General features: G+C 39.3%; 1 pseudogene; it reads right to left on the reverse strand.

The window, feature by feature from the left end:
* Positions 1-18614: 18614 nt before the first annotated feature.
* Positions 18615-20248, reverse strand: LOC114204552 (serine/threonine-protein phosphatase 2A 56 kDa regulatory subunit gamma isoform pseudogene; annotated as a pseudogene).
* Positions 20249-25208: the final 4960 nt, after the last annotated feature.

Consider the following 25208-nt stretch of genomic DNA (forward strand, 5'->3'; position numbering starts at 1 on the left):
TTATTGATCTTTTCAAAGAATCAACATTTTGTTTCATTTATGTCCCTATTTTTTTAAGATTTTATTTATTTTTTTATTTTTAACAGAGAGCGATAAAGTGTACAAGTAGGAGACGCAGCAGGCAGAGGGAGAGGGAGAAGCAGGCTCCTCGCTCAGCAGGGAGCCTGATGCTAGGCTCTATCCCAGGACCCTGGGATCATGACCTGAGCTGAAGGCAGATGCTTAACGACTGAGCCACCCAGGCGCCCCTCTATTTTTTTTAATTCATTGACTTCTTTCATCTTTATTATTTGTATCTTTCTGCTTCTACTTCCTTATGTACTGTTTTTCTATTTTTTTTAGATGGAATCTGATGTCACTGATTTAGTCTTTATTTCTTTTCTAATGTGATCTTTTAGTACTCTGCATTTCTCTCAGCAATGTTTTAGCTGCATTCCATAAATTCCAATACCTTGTGCTTTCACTGTCATTCAGTTCAAATATTTTATAATTTCATTTCAGATTTATTATTTGACATATGAGTTACTAGAGAGTATGTTATTTGATTTCTAAATATTTGGGGATTTTCCAGATTTATTTCTGCTATTGATATTTTAATTTAATTATGTTTTTATCATAAAATATACTTAGTTTAATTTTTTCAATTTATTGAGACTTGTTTCATGGCCTAGCATATGGCCTGTCTTGGTAAGTGTTCTGTGTTCTAAAATATTCTATTGTTTTTGGTTGGAGGGTTCTATAAATGTCAGTTTTAGAATCAACAATTGGTTGATAGTGTCATTTACTTCTTCTATATCATTCTATACTTCTTCTATATCATTACTGATTTTCTATTCACCTGTTCTCTAGATTATTGAGAGTTTCTCCCTGAAGTTCTATCAGTTTTTGCTTCATGTATCTTGAAACTTTGGTATTAGTTGCATAAATGTTTAGAATTATTGTCTTCTTGAAAAAGACTGATTTTATTCCTGGGAAGAACCTCTCATCAGTAACATTGTTACTTGTCAGGTTTAGAGCCTAAATATCCTTTGCTTTGTTTATGGTGACCATTTTGTGCTTTTCTTATTTTACTCTTTCTTCTTCTAAATAATCTTTCCTATTATGCCAGAGTTACTTTTTATAATACACGTCTGCTCATGTGGTCATTTGCTTACAGAACAAACCCTATATTCCTTAAAATGATAGTCATGACCCTTTACATCCACTATAGCCTACTTTGTACCACCCTCATTAAATACAGGGGAGTGGTAGAAAGTGAAGGTTAAAATCGTGACTGCCATTTAGCAAATCCTGACTCCGTTACTTATGAGCTGTTTAGCAAGTTCAGGTTAATTAACTGCTCCATGCCTCATTTACTCATTTGAGAAATAAGAATAATAAGCATAATACTTAACGAATAGGATTGTTGTAACAAAATAGTTAATCCATATTAAGTTCTTTGACTGGTACTTAGTACAGAACCAGCAACAAATGCTGGTTCCTGCTTTCATCATTATTACTTGCATACTTTCTTTCTTGTGACATTCATTTTTTGTATTTAAGTTTTTACCATACCTGGCAATGATTATTATGCTATAACTGCCTCTTATTTGTTCATTGTGTTTTAGTCATTTAGTCCCACTCCTGGGTAGTCTGGGTCATATTTATTTATTTATTTAAATATTTATTTATTTATTTATTTATTTATTTTAAAGATTTTATTTATTTATTTGAGAGAGAGAGAATGAGAGATAGAGAGCACGAGAGGGAAGAGGGTCAGAGGGAGAAGCAGACTCCCTGCCGAGCAGGGATCCCGATGTGGGACTCGATCCCGGGACTCCAGGATCATGACCTGAGCCGAAGGCAGTCGCTCAACCAACTGAGCCACCCAGGCGCCCTATTTATTTATTTTTTGAGAGAGAGTGAGCACATGCGAGCAGGGGGAGGGGAAGAGGGAGAGGGAAAGAGAGAATCTCAAGCAGACTCCTGGCTGAGCATGGAGCCTGATATGGGGCTTGATCTCATGACCCTGAGATCCTGACCTGAGCCAAAATCAAGTCAGTTGTTTAACTGACTGAGCTACCCAGATGCCCCTGGGTCATATTTAAAGTTTTTATTTAAATAAAAGGCTGTTCTCCTGCTTTGGTTTAGCATACAGATCCTGGCCTACTTTTATGGGCTGTGGTTTCAATGAAAATTTAATTTTCAAAGACTTTGTGGTGCTATTTTGGTCTGCTTTTTATCCTGGAACTTCCACTGGTTCCTGCTGAAGCTACCTGAGGGAGTAAAAGGAGCTTTCTTTGGCCAGGCTGCCTGGTGCCTCTGGGGTGGAGGAGGGGGAGTTTTACTCTCACCAAGAATAGAAGTTTCCCTGACAGGCAGTTGTGTGGCAGAATCTTCCTTGCTGGTGCCCCTGCTACCCTGTGTCTCCTTCTGGAGTATGGAGCATCTCGGTCCATGGGGACAAACAGGCTTCCAGGCTACACATTATCGTGATGGGATTTCCTCTTCCTGGTGCCACTAGTATCTCTAGGTGGAGAAATGTTGTGGGGGAATCTCAGATCTGGCTAGAAGGAGAGAACTTCCCTGGCTCCACATTATTAGTAGAGCTCCTGATCAATTTCCCTTCAAGTACCTGCTGAGTTTGCCTGATTTTGATGGCAGGGCTCCTTTCTGATCCAGGGGAGGAAGAATTCTACCTGGGCTGCCTTCTGTTGCTAGGTATCCATTGGGTAACAGTGTGTCATGGTCTTTGGTTGGGTGCAGTGTTGTAAAATGTCCTGGCAATATGCTGGACCTCTAGTCCTGGGGTCTCTAACCACTTTGCCTACCACTTTTCCATCTTTCAGATTTCTCCTGTCATTGCCTCTTGCTTCTTGAATTATTTCCAGGGTTTAGAATTTTTTTTTTTTAAATATGTTATTTATTTGTCAGAGAGAGCACAAGCAGGAGGAGCAGCAGGCAGAGGGAGAAACAGGCTCCCCATTGAACAAGGAGTCTGATGCGGGACTTGATCCCAGGACCCTTAACACTTAACTGAAGGCAGACCCTTAACTGACTGAGCCACCGAGACATCCCAGGGTTTAGAGTTGTACTTAGCAGGGTAGAACAGGGAGAAATGAATATATGCAATCTTGCTAGGACTGGAAGTCTCTTTTTCCTTATTTGGAATTTTCTTGATCTCCATTAATAATCTCTGACTTATGAGAACCTATTTATTTGTCAAGTCATAGTTTAGCCAGCATCTTCTACATGAGAACTATCTTGAAGCTAGTGCTCATCATCTTTTATATCTACTCATTGACAAGCTTTTGTCCCTGTGGATTGTATCTCCTTTACTGTTACCATGAATAATTCTTCTTGGTCCTAACAAAGGCCAATCCCTTTACCAAGGTGTGAGATTCTATCCCTTCCTGCCTACTCAATGATACAGATTTGGTAAATCTTTCCTTTTCCTCCTGCACCATCAGTGTTTCATCAAATTTCATCAAAGTTTCTCTTCCTATTCCTTCTCATTAGCTTTCAAACATGCTTTTTATTTTCACCCATCTTAAATAAATAAACAAATAGATATCCTGTTCATACTGTCTCTTTAAGCTACTGGCTTTCCTTTATGGTAAGTACTATATTCAATTACTCGGTTCCATTCTCTTGAAACTGTTCTAAACAGACTTTCATTCCTATGGCTCCACTGAAACTGCTCAGTAATCATTGACAATCCAATAGGTAACACCTATCCTCATTTAGTCCAATAACACAGTTTAACACAGTGGAACATTTGCATTTGGTATTCGTTCTTCCTTGATATATCATCCTCTTTGCTTCTGAGATGTTTCCTCCTATCTTATTGGCTAATTATTCTCAATCTTCTTTGCTGATTTCCCTTGTCTCCCAGCCTCCTAATGCTGAAGAACATTAGGGTTATGTTCCTGTATCTTTTCTTTTCTCTTTCTTTCCTCTCTATACATTTACTTCCTTGGGGAGCTCACTTAATCTTGTGGCTCAAATCCCATCTATATCATCTGAGTGTATATCTCCCCAGCCAGACCTCTCAGATGGCCTACTCAAAACCTCCACTTGTATGACTGATAGATATCTTTCCCCTGTAAAGGTGCTACAATTTTGAAATAGCCAGAATGTTGTTTTCCATCTCCATCAGTATCTTTTTATTTGCACCTGAGACAATGAAACCAATTTTGAGAACATAACTGGCTATGAAAGATAGGAATACTTATGGTGGCACAGTGCATCCTGACAAGTGCTGTCCTATAAGAAAAAAAAAATAGAAAATGGGGATAAGATGGAAAAGTAGGAAAAGTGCTTTGCTTTGAGCATATGTTGATATTATAAATCAAAGTGTGTTCCATTATTTTAAAGTGTCATGTGAGGGGGGAGGAGGTTGGGTAGAAATTTTTATCTCCTTCAGCAGAATACCAAGAATGAGTCTTGAAAAAGAGAACTTGAAGTTACTCTTCAGGTCATAGAGATATTTATAAGACCATCAACCAGAAACAATTCCCAGATCATTGGGAGTTCTATATGAAGCCAACTACACACAATTCAACTGGTGAATGAAATACATCTCTGAGAATGTGAAGGTGTCAGTATCTCCTTTTACAATAGTATATAAGTAAAATTTGAAAAAATTTAATATAAACTCTTCGTTGTTAGCATGACCTTTTAATTTGACACAAGAAATTTCTTTTGAGATACTTTTCTTTTTTTAGGTTTTGTCATAGAACTCACATGTGCTTTCCCACTTTGGCCTAGAAAAAAGACTAAAGGAATTGTTATACAGCTGTGATGGCTAATAATATTATTACTTTGGTTAGGCTATCGTACCCAGTTATTTAATCACATATTTAGATCTAACTGTTGCTGTGATGATATTTTGAAGATGTGGATAGTAGCTACAAGTTGACTTTAAGTAAAGGAGATTACCCTTGATAATGTAGGTGAGCCCCATCCAATCAGTTGAAGGGCTTATGAGCAAAAATAGGGGTTTCCTGTGAGGAAATTCTGTCTTAAGACTGAAATAAAATGCTCATCTGAGTTTCCAGCCTGCCAACCTACTGTATGAATTTTGATTTGGAAACCTCAATAATTGTGGAAGGCAATTCCTTAAAATAAGTCTCATTATACACACATACACATATATAAAATTACATATATTTATGGTAAAAAGTATTTTATTATATATATAATATACATCTATCTAAATATCTCCTATTATATCTTGACTGAAATAATGATTATCTTTGAGTTTGGATTATGGTTGTATTTTTTTTACTTTTTATTTTTTTATACACCACATTGTCCTTAGTGAACATATTTTACTGTTTCAGTAAAATAATGTAACTGGGTTTGACCAATCTCCCAAGTATTTAGGAACTGTTAAGAGAATTCTAAAAACATGATTTCTGTGACGAGAAATTGTCACTTTTGGCTTTGCTAGAGAGATATTTGCAATTTGCATGTAAAGTTGGACCAACTCAAATTATGTATTTGAAGTTTCAAACAAATCTTGATTTTTTTTCCCCCTTGAAGCTTGTTTTAAAATGTCACCATGGGAATTGATGATTAGAAACTTTATGGCTATGGTAAGAACTGGCATAGAGACAAAAAACCAAAAACCAAAAACCAAACAACAACAACAAAAAACAACCAAACAAATAAAACTAAAAGAAATCATGTAGTATGTAACAATCAAGTGATATGATAGAATAAATCATATTACCATATTACTGGCTCATTTCCTTTACCGATGAGGTTTCTGAATTAGCAGTTTAGAAAAATATGTTAGACTTAGTGTACCCTAATTTTAGAATTTGATGAGATTTCTTTTGATGACTAGAAAATATGAAGAACTGTAGGCTGGATGTGACTTGATTTAGTTTTCAAGTTATTGGATCCACCTGATAAAGTCTTGAATTAAGACACTGTTATTGGGGGTGAAAGGGAAGTGGACTTGGGATTTATTATGGAGACACACAGATAATGGCAGGCACTGACTGACTGGATGTCCGTTTCAGTGGAGAAAGGAACATTTCACATGATTTCATAGTTTGGACATGTGGGAATATGTGTATTCCATTCACTAAAAGGGGAAAGTAGACACAGAAATACATGTTGGGGAAGAGAAATTAGAGATGACAATTTTAGGTTTAGATATTCTGAGTTTTAGGTGCTTATGGTACACCCATATGGAGATATTCAGTAGGCATCATTTAGGTTTAAGCAAGTATCAAGAATTCTAGTTGTAGTAAAGAAAGAGAGGATATTAGATATCTCTGGGGCAATAAATCATTGAAGAATAGTTCTTAAATGGGAGAGAATTAGTATATTTATATGTTAAGGAGAAGATGCTGATAGGAATACATTAAAGCTTTATTAGACATCATATAAAAGTGAAAAAAGGCAAAATAACAATAATATAATGATAATAATAATAAATCTATATCAGATGGTATAATGAAAAAGAATGGGAGAATAATATGCAGAGCACCTGATTAATATAATGCAGGACTTCTTTCTCTAAGACAGAAATAAGTAAGGGATAAGTATATATGTTGGGGAGAAAAGAGTTATAGCATCAGGCCCATGATTCATTTCTCCCCTGATCATCAGGGTGATGTTTCTGAGGGAAAGAAAAGAAAGCAGGTGACCTGTTCTCATTTCCTTATATACATGGCAACTGGTCCTTTGGGTGATATTTGTTAGGAGGAGAGTCCTTATCTATGGAATGTTCTTTATAGCCGTCCCTGGCTTATAATTGCTTATGGAAATGCATCTAGGATTTATGGATTTATGAGGCAAGGGTCATGAAAAATGTCACATAAATTCTACAATTCTTTGGGGTATAAAATAAAAATGTTTCATAATCGAACCCTTCTGATTATGTAAGGTTATCTACAAACCTCACTAGGAGACCTCATCTATTCTGGGTCAGATGACTTTTGTCCAATGTGGAAAGGAAGGGCTTAGGGAGCCATACAGGATATCCCAGACTTCTTCTTTATGCCTCTAGATTGCTTATGTGCTTGACATTATTACTAGAAATTGAAATCTGTAAGGTCTTTGATTTCTGTTTTTGATTTGGTAATTTGATAGTATGTGTTGTGTCAGATGTTAATTTGGTGGGTTGGATACACAGTAGACCTGTATTTTCTCCATGGGTTATGAGCATGGTTATCAGCTAAGAGTAAGGGGATAAGAGATGGGATTTAATAGAATGTTAAATAAAGATTTTGACTAGGATGTGTGGGGGAATGGAAGAGGAACTTGACCGGGAAGTATAACATGATAGTAAAGAGGGATTGAGATTTAGCTAAGGTAAGGTCAACGGTGATGCATAAATGGGAACAGCTAGGTTGCACTAATAGAAAGGGTATCTACAATGTGCCCCATTCCACTCTGCACTAGAAGGCTGCATTTCTTCTGGGCTGTGATACTCTAACTAGAAAACATTTATGGGTGGCCAGGCAGATATTAGGGACTTGGCTCAATATTATGTCACATGTTGGGCAGTGGAAAGATTGGAGACATTTAGCTGAGAGAAAGGAAGACTTCCAGAACAGGCCTCAGATAATTGAACTAGAATCGGTGGTTGGATGTTATGGGGAACCATTTTATAACAATTTAATGAGGCATGTAAAAAAGCTGTCCAAATACAGAAAGTACAACTTTAATATAGAGATTTGATCACCTGTTGGAGATTTTAGTGCAGCAGGGCTAAGGTGAGGCTCAAGAATGTGTATTTTTTAAAAATATTTTATTTATTTTTTGAGAGAGAGAGCAAGCATGGGTGGGGGGAGGGGCAGAGGGAGAGGCAGACTCCCCACCAAGTGGGTAGCCTGTTGTGGGACTCGATCCCAGGACTCATGACCTGAGCTGAAGGCAGATGCTTAACCGACTGAGCCACCTGGGTGCCTAGATGTGTATTTTTTTAAACTTCACAGGATAATCTATTATGTAGCCAGATTTGGGACTGCTGAGCTGGTTAATGTAGTGAATATTTGAACCTCTAGAATATTTGAGCTAGATGATAGCTCAGATCCTTTCTAACCTGAGATTGCATGAGTCTGCAATGGACCACATACTGGAGACCAGCAGCAGTTGTTTTTGAATAAGTACTAACATTTATGCAGGCTTTTCTTGTAGCTTTAGGGAACGGTTCACTTCTGGATAATTAGTTTGTTTTCTGTGGCTGCCCAACAATTAGCCTGAACATTGCTTAAGATATGACTCATTTATGGGATCTTAATCAGATGGTGGGAAGCGTGACACAAGTGAGCTATCTAGTTATTCATCAGTGCTGATCTGTGTCTGAAGCACTTTAGTCAGAAGTCTAGCAGGAGTGCACTTCAAGGCTGAGGTCTTGTACCCATGAGTAAAGAGGTCACTTGGGAATTCTAATTTTGGAGGGCTTCAACCCTGGCAGAGGGTGAAGCATATCATGGGTCCTGGTCTGCTGTTCTTCACTGTCTCTGTTGACCATTATGTCAATGTTCACAAATCTGGACATGGTATCCAAAGCAATCGTGGAGAAAATTCCCTCTACAATATCCATGGAAAGGGAAGGTTACTAATGATATTTCTTTCTACAAAGAATATTTTCAACCATTCTAGGGACAATAGCTTCACAGAGGAGAGGTCAAGCGCTTCCTCCCATGGTGTTCTGTCAGACTTCAATTTTCTTGCAACCAAAAATATAATAGTCCCTGCTCCTCTGGGGCACTATAGACTGAATTTAGCTTTTAACAATTTTTGTCTCTTTTAGTTATGTCATCCTCATGAAAGGCTGCTACTCTCTTTGTAAGCAATGATCACAGATTCTAAGTTTTTAGATACCCTCTTTGCCAAAGTTTCCCAAACATGCCTGATGATAAGAGTCATCTGGGGGAATTTGTTAAAAATACAACTTCTCAGGTCTTAGCCCTCAAAATTCAGATTCAGTGGCTCTAGGGTAGGCCTGATAATCTGTATTTTTATTGAAGACTCCAGATGGCTCTCTAGGTTAGAAGTTTCCAAAGGTGGTTTCTAATTAGAATCATCTGGAGAGTAGTCACACATAGAGATTCATAGGTCCCATCCATAAATATTGATTAAGAATTTCCGAAAGAAGAACTTGAGAAATTTGTACTTTTAGTTTCTCCAAAGGATATCCATTTGTAGCCCCTATGAGGCATAAATACCTCAGGATTTTACTTCACATAAGAAAGAGTATTTGATTTGGGCCTATAGGTATGGTTGCCTCATTAAATATGGGAAGAACAGTGATATCTTTAGAAAGAACCAAGATAAAATTCTGTATTGATCTCAGACAAAACATTCAGTTTGACTTAAATTGTATAACATTTCTAGAACAGGATCTCTCAACCTTAGGACTACTGGTATTTGAGATGGGACAATTTTTTGTTGTGGGAAACTTCCCTGTGTAGGGTGTTCATCAGCATCTCTAGTCTCTACCGACTAGATGCCAGTAGCACTCCTCTCCCCAACTGTTGCAACCAAAAAATGTCACTAGACATGGTCAGATGTCCCTGGGGGAGAATTACACTCAGTTGAATACTGCTGAGAAAGGAGAGAACACTGATGGTAATTTAATCAAGCTCTAAAAATCTTTATACTATAAATAAAAGAGCTGCCCTAATCACCTGTTTTTTTTTTTTTTAATCCTATGGCCTCTCTAAGATATGATATAGACACTCAGTACTGATCTTGGTGGGATATAAATGCTTTCCAAAAATTAAAAGGAGGTAGATGGGATATTGTTTCTTGAATTAAAAAAAATTTGTCAGGTGTCACAGGACTCTGGCCTGGATATTGCAATTTAGACAAATTCATCATGATTTTATATAAGGAAAACAAAAGCTTAATGATGGTGTAACCCTTTTCAATATGCAAAAATCTTAAATATTTGGTAGATCTTATGGGTATGGCCTTCAGGAAAAATTAGAGAATCATATCTATCTTTATCCAAACAAGCATTAAGTACTTGGAGATATTTTTTAAATTAGGTAATAACTTCTTTGTCAAGAAAATTATGATTGGTAGAATCATACATTACTTTTTTATGAAGAGTTTAGTGATTTGCTTTTTAATCTTTTTTTTGAACACTTTACCACAGATGGCAAATCCAAAGTCAAGAACTGTCATTTATATGAACTTAAATGATAAAAAATCATTTTACTCAAGAACTAGCACACTATAGGGTTTAAGGACACTGTCTCTAAGACTGCTCTGACTTCTGACACCAATTCCAAATTTGGGAGATCTCTCAAAGCCACCAGTTTTTTATTTTCAGCTTAAGTAATAAAAATTTACTGATAATTCCTGGAATGGTGGTTATCACCTCCCAACCTGGAGGGAGGAACAAGCACTGTAGGAAATCACTCAAATCACACCGTCCCAACACCTCTGGCCAATACAGGGAAGAACGAGATCATTCCCCTGAAAATTGGTTAGTCTTTGTTCATCCGAGAAAGTTTGGGAGGACAGATACAGAGGGGACCATCATATGATACTGTGGGTGTGCTGGACCCCAAGCTGGGTCCTCAAACACAAGGGAGGAAAACATACCCACTTCTCTGGGGGATTGAATTCACCCAGTTTTGATAATTCACTAGAAGGAGTCACAGAACTCACTGAGCACTATTATACTCTCTGTTATGGCTTATTACTTGGAAAGGATACAGCCAAAGGAAGAGACTCATAGGACAGAGTCCGAGTGAGTTCCAAATGAGAAGCCTCCTTTGTCCTCAGGATATACCCTTGCAGAATTGATGTGTGACAATATGCACAGAGTATTGCCAACCAGGGAAGCTCACCCTAGCCTTAATGTTCAGAATTTTTGGAGGGCTCAATTACATAGTCATGACAGATTGATTGATTGCCCTTGTGTTTGAAACAAAATGCTAGGTTGCAGATGCCACGTGACCCACATATCACACACTAAAACATGATTTATTGGTCTTTCTGGCATGGGCAACCCAAAGCATAAATTGCCTGTTGGTCTTTTTGGCATAGTCAGTCCCCACCCCAAGACTGTTGGGTGTGACAAGTTTCACCCATCTGGGATGGCTAGCCCCTGCCTTAAACAAAGACACTCCTATCAGATATGACATAGATTGCATCTCAAAAGTTGAGGGCAAAGCCACACTTCTCTTTGGGCAAAGCTGAGTTCTTTACAATACATATTTGAGCAATAGAAACTTATAGAGCTCATTTGACATATATATGTGTGAATTGTTGAGGATACTTCAGATATTTTCACATAAATTTTTTCCTTAAATCTTCACATCAGTTTATAAGCAATAGTATCATAAATCCACAAGCATAATGATTTGACCTCATATGTTGCATTATTATTTTTGAATTTTTTAAAATTAAAATTAAAATTTAAAGTCTTCCTGTTTAAATAGTGGTGGAATTTGCCTATTATTATGCAACATATGATCTGTCAGACCAGTCTTCCTTTTCCTAAGACCAGTGTTTATCCTATCCCAAACATAAAATTTGATGCTGTAAATTTAAATTAAACAAAAGAGGGAATCATAGAAAATCATGTGATCTGCAATAGGCACATCATGTTACTCAAATTTTCTACATCATTTTCTACAATGGTTTACCGTCCCTGGAGGCTCAGTGATGTTGCACAGTTTCTCAGTATCTCGCAGGAATATTTTCTCAAGATCTCCAGTCAGTCATGAGCCCTAAAAGACTGAAGCTCTTCCCCTGTGCTCCATAACCAGATAAGAAATTATTAAAATTATTAAAATTAATCTGGCCTATCAGTCCTAGTAGCTGTTAAATGACTTGAATAGTTTTAAGACATTCACAAAAAAGGTTTATTAATGGACAGATAACCCCTCTAGATTAAGTTGAAAAGAAATAAAGCATATCACAGTAGTCCACAAGTATCAAAGAGCATAAGGAATATTGTTGAAAACCTTACTGGTGACATGTGAACTGGGCCTCTTTGAAGTGTCTAATTCTGCAAGCATCATTTCTCGTAGACTCTTTAAGAAATAGCAGGGCTCATTGAACACTGTCACAGGCAAAAGAATGTATTAGGCGTCAAAGTTAAGAAAATAATAATAATAATGCCTTATGGTGCATAATTCTTTGCATTTTTCAGAATGTTTTCCAGTATATATAATCAACAAGAAAGAACAGTAAAGAACTGTCACTCAAACTTTTTAGTTGGCTGTCTTTGATGCCTTGCTCAGTGTCCTGCAGTTGTTTTGATGTAGGGACGTTTCAGAGGAAAATGTGTTTGGCCACCTGAAGAGGTAGGTAGTTTTTGTAGTTTCCCTACCAGAAAATTTGTGCTTTAGACCCCAAATCACAAAATTTCCCTGAAGTTTATTTGCCTCTCACCAGTAAGGAAGAAATGCAGGAAAAAAAGAAATATATAACTAACAATATCAGTGTTAAAATAGAGAGGTAGTCAGAATAGAATCCTTCCCTTAGCAGAGGTTTTTGAAAACTAGCTCAATGATCAGATCCATTTGAATTATACTGAACATTTATTGAAAATACAGAATCACCAGGGATGGGACTCAGCAAACTTTTTATTTTAACAAGTGGCTCCAGGTGATTCTCATGTCTATGCAGATTTCAGAACCACTACCTTAATGAATCAAATAACCTGAGAATTCATTTTTGGGAATAAGTATCCACGAATAGTGCAGAGCTTAAGTGACGAGGTATCCAGTATAGGGATAGGAATAACTGGTGTTAAGGTTAGGAGGTGTAGACAACGGAGGTCACCTCTGTTGAGATTATAGGTATCCAAAAAGAACTATATACTTCCTACACAACAGAGAGGCATTGGCTAGAAGAAGAAATGGGCAGATCCACATGATATAATCAGATGTTTATTGCTTATCTGGGTATGGAACACAGGGGAAGAGCTTCAGTCTTTTAGGGCTCATGACTGACTGGAGATCTTGAGAAAGTATTCCTGTGAGATACTGAGAAACTATGGGACATCACTGGAGCCTCTAGGAACTGTAAACCATTGTAGAAAATGGTGTAGAAAATTTGAGTAGCATGATGTGCCTATTGCAGATCACATGATTTTCTATGATTCCCTCTTTCGTTTAATTTAAATTTACAGCATCAAATTTTATGTTTGAATGTTACAAATGCTAGGTCTAATAGGTTATGTTTCCCTACATTTCTGAGTGAGGGCTTGCACTGAAATATATGACAAGTACTCTTTGTTTTCATGTAACCCTGATTGATCATGCATCTGACTAAAGGTGTATATACATTATATAAGGTGATTCTCATTCCTCTATAATTGTACTTCAGAGGACTAGATTTGACTACATGAACTTGGCCCCCTTATAGTAGGGATACAGAGATAAAAGTTCAGTCCCTACTTTCAGAGCTTTCTTACTGAAGTAGGAGAAAAAGAAATAAACTATTACTATACACTATGATGGGAACTGTGAAAGAGGTCACTGTATGTCTGAAGTGTAGGTCACCATGAGCTCAAGAGGAGAGGTTACCAGGTCAATTTGGAGACAGAATAGGGAAGGATTTCATGATGAGGTTAGTCTTAGACAAAGGGATAGGCTAGGCATAAAGGCTGGGCAAATGAGGTGGTGATGATGGGTGATGCACTTTCCAGCCAGAAGGAGCAACATGAGAGGAAAGCTAGCAGGTGATAGATGACACATCACATCTTCAAACAGTTCAGTTTGTCCAGGGGGTAGATATTGAGGGTTAGAATGCTGAGAGATGCTGCTGCTGGAGAGGCAGGCAGAGAATTATGAAATACTCTATTTGCCATCATAAGGAATTTGGATTTATCATGAAGTAGTGGATAGATGTCAAACGCTTGGAACCAGGAAGCTAAACAATGATTCAATGTGCAGCTTAGAAAGAATTTCTCTGATAGCCTGTGAAGGATATACTTCAGTAAGAGGATATGGGATGCAGAGATACTTGTTGGATGGCTACTAAAACAATCCAGATGAGAAATGAGGATGGAAGCAAAGCATTGACGGGAGTAAAGTGATGTGACAGATTAACTATTAGGGAGAGAAAACATGATGGGACTTGGTGATAGGTTGGGTAGGGGGTGACAGAAAAGGGAAGGGTCTGTGAATACTGTGTGGATAGCAGTATCATTTATAAGATGGCAAATCATACTGGAATTAGCAGGTTTGGGGTAAAATTATAAACCGAGTTTGGGTTATGTTGAGTTATAAATACTTAAATGACACTCAAATGGAGATGAGAACTATGTGAGATCATCCAGGGAGTGGAGGCACAGTGTCACTGAAATGGTGACAGTGGTCATGCTAACAGAGAACTACACTGCTATGGTAGTGGTAGATTTTGTCAAAAGGGCAGTTTTTCTTTTGTGTTACTTTTGATTTTTTCTTTTTAAAGATTTATTTATTTTTAGAGAGAGAGAGAGGGAGTGTGTGCACAGGTGAGTGGTGGAAGGGGCAGAGGGAGAGGGAGAGAATCTCAAGGAGACTCCCTATTGAGCATGGAACCCAATGTGGGGCTCAAACTCATGACCCTGAGATCATGACCTGAGCTGAAATCAAGAGTCCAACACCTAACTGACTAAGCCACCCAGGTGCCCCTGTTGCATTACTTTTGATTTTGATGAAGAGTTGCAAGTTACAGTGCCACAGAATGTACAGAACGACTGCTTTGCTTCACAAGTTTGTAACTCACTTAATGCACCGCTATGTTCTTTCTGTGTCTGGCAAACATAAAATGTTTTCTTCTTTGAAAAGTTATAATGTTTGCCTTGGGATGGTGAAAGAGGTTTTTTTTTTTTTTATAACTGAGTGCAACAGTATATACAGTTAAAAAAAATAAAAGAGGTAAGAGTAGAAGACTTGGAACAAGTTAAAACAAGAACAAAAACAAAACAGATAGCACTCCAAGCAATATCTGAAGGGATGGAAGAACTGGGAAAGCATATTGTAAAGAAATCAAAGAAATTTAAGAGGAGAACATATCAAAGCAATATTAGTCTATAGCAACAGACAAACCAAGGAAAATAAAAATTAGGTTATATTGAGATTAGAATTAGCATGTGAGGAGATTTTAGTGAAAGTAAGTTCATTTAGTATATGGGGAAAGAGATCAAATTGCTTGGATAAAGAAGAGGTGGTTTATGAAGACGTGACCAGATGTCCTTAATGTTCTCTTCAGCTTAACTAAATTTTGGACAGGTTTCTTCCCCTGGCCATTATCTTCTTACAACATTTACAAAAGTGTTTGTATTTGTGAATCCTTTCTCTACTTCTTCTAGAGGTAAGTCTCTCAGCCTCTTAAGAGTTTTATAAACTCTCAGGAATGGCTTTCTCAAAGACTTGAAAATCATTCCTTTGGCATATAATCAGGGAAGATAGGTCTCTATCTCCTGGTCTTTATGGAAGGATAGGAGCTTAACTTTCATTGTGCCAATTAATAAACACAGCTGGCTTAATCAGATTGACCAACCTCCCCTCTCCCCAATGTCTTCCAGTACTATTCCACTAGCCTCCTCCAATGCTAAAATATCCTCTGCCTTTTATTTCACTAGAGGTCATTTTCTTTGCCCTATTGCAAATAGCCTTAATCCCAATGGTAATAGTCTTGAAAAAAGTCTTCCTTGACTGTTTAACTTCCTGGTACAACTTTTCTTTGATTGGAATGACAGATAAGGTAGATTTTTCTATCAGGAAGCATGGCAATGAAGGGAAGAAAGATGGTAGAGTTTAAGAAGGACTTAGTGTCAAAGATTTGTTGTTTACAAAGACAGGAAAGACACGGACAGGTTTATATGTCCAGATGATAGCACTATGACTCTAAAGCTATACCTTCTAATTCCCATCTTGGATCTTCATGCTTGACTCAATGTCTTGGAGCACTCGACCTTTACTCTGACTGGATATCTGGATTCCATCTACTGGCTGATAGATGGAAGTTCATTGACAGTGTTTGTATCACCCCTTTCTCCTACCCCTGAGTTGACTGTCCTTTTAAAATATACTTGTAGTTCTTGTTTTTAACCTCAGACCAGTCCTTTTTTTCTCAAATACTGTAGGCTTGTTAGTTTCCCCTCAAACACTTCCTCTTTCTCCAAGTTTCTTATATTCTACAGGTAAAGTATTCAGAATAATACCTGTAACATTTAACATTAAATACCATGTAATTAACATGAAAGTATGTAATGTATGAGTTTAAAGTGATTGCTATATCTTACCTGATATTGTATGTATTTTCTTACCCATCCATCCATCCATCCAACCATTCATCCATCCAGATAACAAACATATACTGTGCCAGGTACTATGTTTAGTCTTGGAAATATAGAAATGATTAATAATAATATATAAAATCTAGTGGCATTTGTTATGCCCCAGATGTTGTACTAAGCATTTTCCATACATTAATTCATTTATTTCACAAAGCTCTAGTAATAAAAAAATTACATTAGGAAATTGGCCCATCTGACTGTGGAGGCTGGCAAGTCCAAAAACCAGAGGACAGGACAATAGGCTGGAGACCCAGGGAAGAGCTGATGCTGCAGCACAAGTCTGAAGGCAGTCTAGTAGCAGGTTCCCTCTTTTTGGACATCAATCTTTTTCTCCTAAGGCTTTCAACAGATTGGAAGAGGCTCACCCACATTATAATCTGGTTTACTCAAAGTCAGATTTTAATATTAACGTCATCTAAAAAATAACCTCCGCAGTGATATCCAGAGTGTAGTTTGATCAAATGGGTACTGTGGCCTATGCCACTCAGCTAGTAGATGATAGATTCAGAATTTGAACCCAGGTCTGATTTTAACATCTGTACTGTTAATAACCATAGGATAAACCTTTCAATCTCTGTGCCTAGGTAGCTCTTAGTCTATTAAGGAAGTCGTATATGAAAACAAATAATTTGTATTGATAGAGAGGAAATGATTAACTCTGTTTGGAAAGTCCAGAATCTTCCTGGAAAATAGGACCCTGAACTTGGCTTTGAAATTAATAAGGCTTTATGAGTTGGACAAAAGCACATTATAGGAAAATGTTATAGCATGTAAAAGGTAATGAGTATAAAAGAGCTAGGTGTTGAGAGAGAATAAGCATTTTGGTGTAGCTTCCAGTGGTATAAAGTGCCTGTGGAAGTGAGGGTGGAATGAGCTGGAGATCAGGAGATGATGATGTCCATCCCACTTAGTTGGGGTTGGACTGGATTTTATTTTGCGGTTGGCAGGGGAGCCAATGAGGAATTTTGAAAAAGGGAGAGAAATTATTAGCCTTTAGTTTTAGTAAAGATGCTGTAGTCTGTCAGAAAAATTTGTGTAAGACTGAAATAGACCAAAAACATTAGAAGGTGTCTTCAGTCAAAATGTATGTGGTGTCTAGAGCACACCCTTGTGGGATATTTGTTTCAATGGAGTTTGCATCTTTCATTGTCTGAGCTATTTAAAACTGTAAATTGTAGATCATGGCAATGCAAATGACTCTTGTCCATAGATGTGCAAATGAATTGTCTGGTGGAAGGAAAATCAATCTCCCTCCCTGTTATGGAAAAAGTCAGTTTTGCAACTATTTATAAATTCAGTTCAGCATTCCTGATTAGCCTATATAAGTGTGGTATTTTGAATTGTCCTTTGACCACATTACAACATCTTATTGGTTCCCTCATTAATGAATTAGTTAAATGAAATCATTGATAAATGTTCATTTTATATTTGCATAAAATTCATCATTTTATGTTTAAAATGTTTCTTCTTTAACAGGTTTGTCCTACGGGAAGAGATGATATAATCTGTACTAAGGCAGTGATAGCGTATGGGGATGAAAGTAAGTTGATAGGTTATAGATGGCTTTGGGATGTAGACTGACAGGACCTAGTGCTCTGATGGGATATGGGAAGTGAGGAAGTATGAGGTTTCAAAAATGATTCCCAGATTTCTGGCATGTTTGATTACATAGATAGCATTTTTTTCTTTAAATCACTATATGTCCCACAGGGAAAAAAGACATCAAGGTGGACATTGCAGTGAGATAATAGATGTTTGGTGGTGGAGTTCAGAAGTATCTGAGACTAGAGTTTCTGATTTGGGACTCAATTTTATACATTTAAATTTATGAGAATAAAAAAGAGTAAACAATAAATTAATGGATATAGATCGGAACACAAAAAGGAAATGTAAGGTGAAAATACAACTGGGTCCAATATAGAGCACTTTAGGTATGAGCAGAGTGAAAAGATCCAGTAAAATAGATTAAAAATAAATCTCTTTTATTTAGGATAGTGTTATAGAAGCCAAGACAGGACAATGTTTTAAGAAGGAAAGGCTAATCAATAGTGTCAACTGCTACAAATTTGTCCATTGGATTTGGCAACGTGGAAGTCAGTGGTGGCCATCACCAATAAAGTTTAAATGTCCAGATGGGAGGATAGAAGCAAATTGTATGACCCTGTTGGGAAATAGAAAATTGGATAGAAAGCAAAGGAAGCTGTGGGAAGGGAGGTAGGGATGAATGAAGATTAAGGGAGAAATTTTTTTTTTTTGATTTGTATGGCACAAAAAGGATGTATTTTCTACAGAATCCAGGAAAGAACAGGCATCCCCAGCCCGACGCGGTCCTCCAGGGTGGGGTGAGGGGGAGCTAGCGCCCGGCGTCCTGGGAGACCAGCTCCTTAGCTCCCCAGTGAGCCTCCAAGGCGTTCTTGGTGTGGAGGTCCTGAGGCAGCTCGGACTTGGGGCACACGACAGGCCGGTCCTTCTTCAGATCTTCCTGTGCCTGGGGGTTTGCTTTGGCTAGATTTTCTATTTTAACCCACGCTTCTTCTCATTCTTTCATTTTTAGCTTCTCTTTCAGTTTCTCTGCTTTAAACTGCTGGGTGCAGTCGTCAAACCGTTTCTGGTTCATTTCCATGAAGAGCTTCAGCGCGATGTAGATCAAGCCGTGTACTGTCTTGTTCCAGTGGGTCTTGGAGTTGCAGTACAAAGAAGGAAACATGATGGGTAGGATCTTTGCTGCATTGTCGCTGATCAGGCTCATGATGTACTCATTGTTCCAGTCATACAGCGCTGGCTCCGCCACCTGGAAGTGTGGGCTGGACGCACATTTGGCCAGCTGCCAGAAGAGCGGCTCCATGATCTTCACAGATTCCGACCGTTCGATCACGTCTAAGATCTTTTCTAATTCATTTAAGAACATGACTTCTTTTGGACTGTGAGTCTTTGGCCAGTATTTGAGAAGCGCCATCACCACTGGCTCAGTGAGGGTGCTGTCCTTTTCTAAAAACTGGACTACACAGTACACCAGCTGTGGATGGTAGACACTCAGAGATTTCACTTTGTGCAAAGGTAGCAACACCTTCAGTAAGAAAATCCTGTGCTCTTCTTTTAGTGGTAAGGCAAATCCATTAATTATACTCCCCAAATCCATTAATTATACTCCCCATAATTCTGTTATGCCGTTGTGATGCTCTGTTTCATAAATAAACCTATAAAATATATTATTTATCTGTTTTCTGATGTAAGCTCTTCAGCCTAGGAATTTTCCATAGATTCTGTGAAGGGTAATTTTAAGAAAATCTCTCTCTCGAGGATCTTCACTGTCAAAGAACTCTAAAAACTGCAATACAAACTTCTGATCAATATATTTCTTCACTATATTAGGTTGGAAGTCTGGAGACTCTAAAAATCTTAAGAAAAATTCATAAACAAGCTGTAGATGAGGTCAGGCTGCTTCTAACGTGGGCTCGTCTTCCTCGGGGTCAAATTCTGCTCCCGTAGGATTGGAGGAAGGCGGTAATGTTCGAAACATGTTAACTGCAAACATATGGACTACTTCTGGGTAAACAGGCTCTGTAATCCCATTCTGATTATGGGTGATATATTCTACCATTTCACTTAAAGCAGCTCGTTTTACCTCCTTCCACTTTAGGTCACTTAGTGGATCAGAAACAAAGTCAAAGAGGACACAACACTGACGTAACTTCTGGATAAAATCTTCTCTTGATCAGCAGGAGGAACATCTTTTAAAGAGGGTAGTTTTTGAAGTTCTCTGTTATTGCTGGCATTAAACCTGGGAGAATTTTGCCGCTTCTCTTTCTTCACTATGGGCTGAGGGATTGGCACTTTTATTTTGCTAGACGCTGTTGACGGCGTGGCAGGTAGGCTGTTTTTCCTGCTGGAAATCTCTGATTCTATTATGTCTTGTCCTTCTTTTGAACTTTTTCCACTTTTGCCTGCTTTTGGTGATTCTTTCTCCTTCTTGTTTTTATTCCGCATGGCTGGTGCGGACAGCCACCGCCTGCCCCCCCGCAGCAGCAGCAGCGGCGGCGGCGGCGGCGGCGGCGGCGGCAGCAGCGCCCCCGCCCGGGGCCGCCCCGGCCGCCGCCGCCGCCGCCGCCGCCGCTGCCTCCGCCGCCCGGGGCCTGAGTCGCTCGCTCGCTCGCACTTCCCCTTTTCCAGGCTCCCACGGGCTGCGGCAGTCGCGGCGGCGGCCGAAGGCAGAAATTTTTAAGATTAAACATAGCATAAGGGCAAAGCCAATTGAAGACAATGAAAAGAGAGAGGGAGTAATTGATAAAAAGTAAGCTTCAAGTTAGATGGACATATATAGGACTCAGAATCCAAGCATCGGTCTCAACCTTCAAAAAGAGGAAGACACTGTTTTCCCTCGATACTCAGGAAAGGAGGAATAGCTAGGAGCCGCACAGGTAGCTTTTCCGGTTAGAAAGCAGCAAGCTGAGAGAAATTTGATTGGATGACTTTCATTTTCATATACTCAGAGTGAAGGAGTGAAATTCAAGAGGAAGGGTAAAATTATTACTAAACCTTGAGTTGAATGGGAGTGGGAGCCAATGAAAGAGAAAGTCTACATGGTAAAATTAGTCTATTAAAGGTAGCTTTGGTCTTGGTGTATTGCTCTTTCTAAGGGTTTGTTTTGCAGGTGTGAAACAATTACGCCATGAATGGTCGCTAAGGGATTTGCCTACCCTTAAATAACTTTTTCACCCTTATACTTTTTACCATTACTCTTCATGGTGTATTAGACAACTATGGGGACAAGGATTAGTCCCCCCAAATCTCAGATATGGGTAACTGCAACAGTTCCTCTAAAACTGCTGCCCATCAATTTATATCCATTATTGGGAACACTGGGTCATGAGATGATATGATATAGAACAGATAATTTCCAGTGGGGCAAAATTGTAACAGTAAGCTTTGTGGGTAGGTGAGAACAAAAAATAGTATCTAGGTTAGGAAGGGCAGATGGAGAAGGCATCAGAAGTGAAATATATCAAAAGGGAGCGGATGATGTAAAGGTTAAACTTCATCTCACAGTTTTACTTAGAAACAGCCCAGGGATATGCCTAATGATATGTTATTTACTCCTAGCAGTGCAGTATTCATAGATAAGGACTCAGTAATTTTAGATTGACTCATTTCTATGTGATGTTACCTCAAGTCACTTTAGTGTTTTCCACAGAAGAAGTAAGTAATACAAAGTACCGGAATTCCTGTGGCAACGACTTTTTCAGAAGGCTTCTGATTGTGAAATGAATATTAAAAAACAATTCTAAGCTGTGACTGTGATGAAGAATTGGGAAAATGACTTGACTTCAGAAAGTTCTATCCAGTGGAAACAGAGCTTGGTTAATTCAACTGGTGATCACATTTTCATGGGGAAATTCTATCTCATGGAGATGTCTTATGAGAAATTTTGTTTAGCAACTGAGCCAAAACTTGGTAAAATAGTAATTTCAGAATTGACTTTTCGGGAGAAAAAGTTATTAATTGTTCTTATTTAACAACTTTTTAAGAATAGGATATATAATACCCACATGTCACTTCATGTGTAAAAAATACTCTATTTTCATGACTTGAATAGTTTCACAGAACTGGGTAATAATTTTCAAAGTTGATGCAATGATTTTTATCTCAAGAGAACTGCTTTGTGACCAATAAGTCCTAATATATATTGAAAGCTTCTTGTGTGTTGATTGTTGCTCTGAGTGCTTTATGTGTGTTAAATTGTTTCATCCTCATAACCATTCTATGATTTAAAGTATTATTATTCTTATTTTATAAATGCAAAAAATGAGCCATAGAGTTAAAAAAGTTGGCAATTAACATAGTTAACATTTAGTGATGCTTTAAACCCAATTGCATTGATGGACTTGTGGAGGATACCTACCTCATCTTGCCAGCTGCCTGCTTGGACTGAGTAACTTGTTGCTACGTTCTTTGGATACTCTTCATTGCCTGTTACAATGAACTTCCCTACGCATAGCTCAAACTATTTTTCACTTGCCTTCTCCTGTTGCTGTGAGTCTCAAACTTAAGCGCACTTAGAATCAAGACATCTTAGGAAAAAAATCAGATTCCAGGACTCTAATTCCAGAAATTCTAATTCTAGAAGTCTGAGTGGGTCCCTTGAATTTGCATTCTGAACTGACTTCCCAGGTAATTCTAAAGCCAAGTGGTCTACGGAACACACTTTAAGAACTATCTCAGGGAATGTAACTGGTTTTAGTTTCTGGTCCTTTCTGGTGTGTTCCGCTATAAATAACTGGATTCTAATGGATTATATTCCATGGTTAACATTGTGTAAGTATGTATAAGTGAGTTTTATGACTGAAAATAAAATTTTTATAGTTAGATTTATAATATCTTTGAGAAGCTTTCCTTTTTTACTTGACATTTTTATTTCACAAATATCCTCACTAAACCTGACTCTGTTGTGAAATCTTAAAAGTTTTATGTATTATAGTCTTGGCCAAAATCATGACATTAAAGCTTACTCAAAAGTTAGCTTGGGAAACACATTATGAGAGATATCATGAATTTACTATTCTTTCCTCCATTGTGCTTTTTAAAATTATAACTATGTATCTATGCCTTTAGGTATATGTGTATATTTTTATAGGTATATATACGTAGAAGTAACCTTTTTCTACTTCATCACTTTTCACCTTTCATTTTCAGTTTTCTAATAAAGTTGTATCTTTTTATCAAGTTCAGGAAGCCAGTCTCTAGTGTTGAAATAAACTTTAGGAGAACTACAGGCTATTTCTTAAACATTAATTACCATTTCTAAATAGAGCTCTTGGTGGTCAATATCATATTTTTGAATTTCAGTGGAAGCAGTGGTGGTTAGGTGCCCAGCATTTAGAGGTTCGTTCTAGTATGGAAGGAGAGATCGGTAACCAGCTGGGTGCTGAGGAGGTCAATTGGCTGCTCTTTCAGAAGAAGCCCTTTTGCTCCTCGCAGTTCACCTGAAATCAAGGTGAAATGAGAAAAGATTTCATCTGGGGCCACAGAGAGGACGTGCCCAGTCTGGATGGGACTGTGAAGAGGATCTGCAGCCTCAGCAAGATCCACCAGCTGGACAAGGTGTTGGTGGCCACAGACGCATCAGGACGGAACACGAGGAGCTGAAGAAGCTGTTGCTGGAGATGGTGAGTTCGAGCCCACGTGGGAGGAGATGGAGCTCTACAGGGACGGCAGCATGGCCATCATCGACCAGTGGATCCGCTCGCATGCCAGGTGTTTCAGTGATACCTCGGTCTCCACGTTTTCTTTCCGGATCCTCAAGGAGAGAGAGCTCCTCGGGCTCGGCGTCCAGACGATGTGCAACTGCTTCTGTGGGGACAGGGAGGAAGTGTGCGAGCAGCCCACGCACCGGAGGGTCGCCTACTGAGGCGGCCTGGACTCCTACATGTGAGGACTCTTAGTCTCTCTGACCACACGTGTGGCCTCGGGGTCGCTTCTGCCCCCGGCCGGGGGACTGGGCCGCCCCACCATCCCTCTTCAGGGTCACAGTCACAGCCCACAGCCACGGGAGCCATGGTGCGTGTCCGTTCCCAGTGTTTTCCCCACCGTTGCCTGCCCGGGACTCTGGTTACATGTTATGTGGGGTCTGAGACCGGTCTCTGCTGCTGGCAAGGCCATCGTGACGTGAGGAGATGCGGGGCTCTGTTCACTGGCCTGGGTCTGGAGGGCATCCAGCAGCGAGTAGCCGGCACTCCCTCCCAGAGGGCGCTGTGGCGCTGGCGGTGCTGGTGGATCTGCTGCGGTTTCAGCTTGCTGGTCGCATTCCTTCTGCCCTTTGACCTGCGTGAGGCCCCCCTGGTAAGTTGGCGGGAAGGTGAACCGCCACCGTGCAGAACTGGGGCTGAGGCCTGTGGGGGCCAGTGAAGTGCTCTCTCTTCTCCCCGGCTCAGAGTGCTGGAAGGTTCCTCTGCAGGTCTTCAGGGGTTTGCCGGGTTTGCGCGGAGAGGAGCCCCCTGGCTGGCTGAGGAGATGCGGGCTGGCCGCGGGTGAGCACCGTGGCAGCGTGGGCAGGTGGATGCCCCCGGGCCCTGCAGCGCGGTGGGCGCGGTGGGCCCAGGGGGCGAGGAGCACAGTCACTCTAGCCTTAGAAGGGCTTGGGGTGCGCTGCTAAGCTCGGGGCTCCTTGTGCAGCTGCCCAGAAACCTCTTCTGGGCCTCCAGTGTGGCCACCATCCATCCCCTCTGACCGGGAGCCCAAACTTCCCACAGACACCCCAAGTGACCCGCTGAGGCGGCCCAAAGCCCGGAGGCTGGCTGCTTCTGTCTTCTTCCCAAGCTTTGAAAACCCACTCCGAATGCGCACTAGGTCCTGTGATGTCACTCACAACTGTGTGGGGAGGAAATGATGGAGTATTTATTCTTTGTCCATTTGTACCTTCAGATATTATTAATAAAAATATGTTTTCTAGAAAAAAATGCGAAGAGGTAGTACAGGTAACTTCTGGCAAAAAATCCTCAGGTGGGGTTATTCCATGTTAGTAATGAAGGAAAGATTCCTGTGTCTTAGTATCTACTTAGTGGAGTATAGAGTTCTCATACTTTTATTAAAATTAAGGAATGTAAGACTGTTGAAGAGATAGCTATTCTGTAGGGTGAGCCATAGGCAAAGTCAAAAATGTCTAAAACTGGACTCAGTTTTGCCTTGGCTCCAGCACTTGAACAACTATGAAAGATCAAGGGCTCCAAGTTCCAAATCTTAGAGCATCTGTGAGATTATTGTAGTTTGGAAATTTTCCCATGCAGAAATAATTAACTGCTCATTAGGCCATATATCTATTCATATGACACGTGTCTATCAGAATTTATGAGAGCCAGCATTCTTTCTGCTATTGGCCAGCTTACAAGGCCCTTTGTTGAGGTCAGTCTAGGTTTTTTATATTATATCCCCAGCATTGAAGGGAGGACTTAAT

The sequence above is a fragment of the Eumetopias jubatus genome, unplaced genomic scaffold (assembly GCF_037043125.1).
Source record: "Eumetopias jubatus isolate StellerSeaLion01/CBP00866 unplaced genomic scaffold, mEumJub1_p1.0 scaffold_7, whole genome shotgun sequence".
NCBI lineage: Eukaryota > Metazoa > Chordata > Mammalia > Carnivora > Otariidae > Eumetopias > Eumetopias jubatus.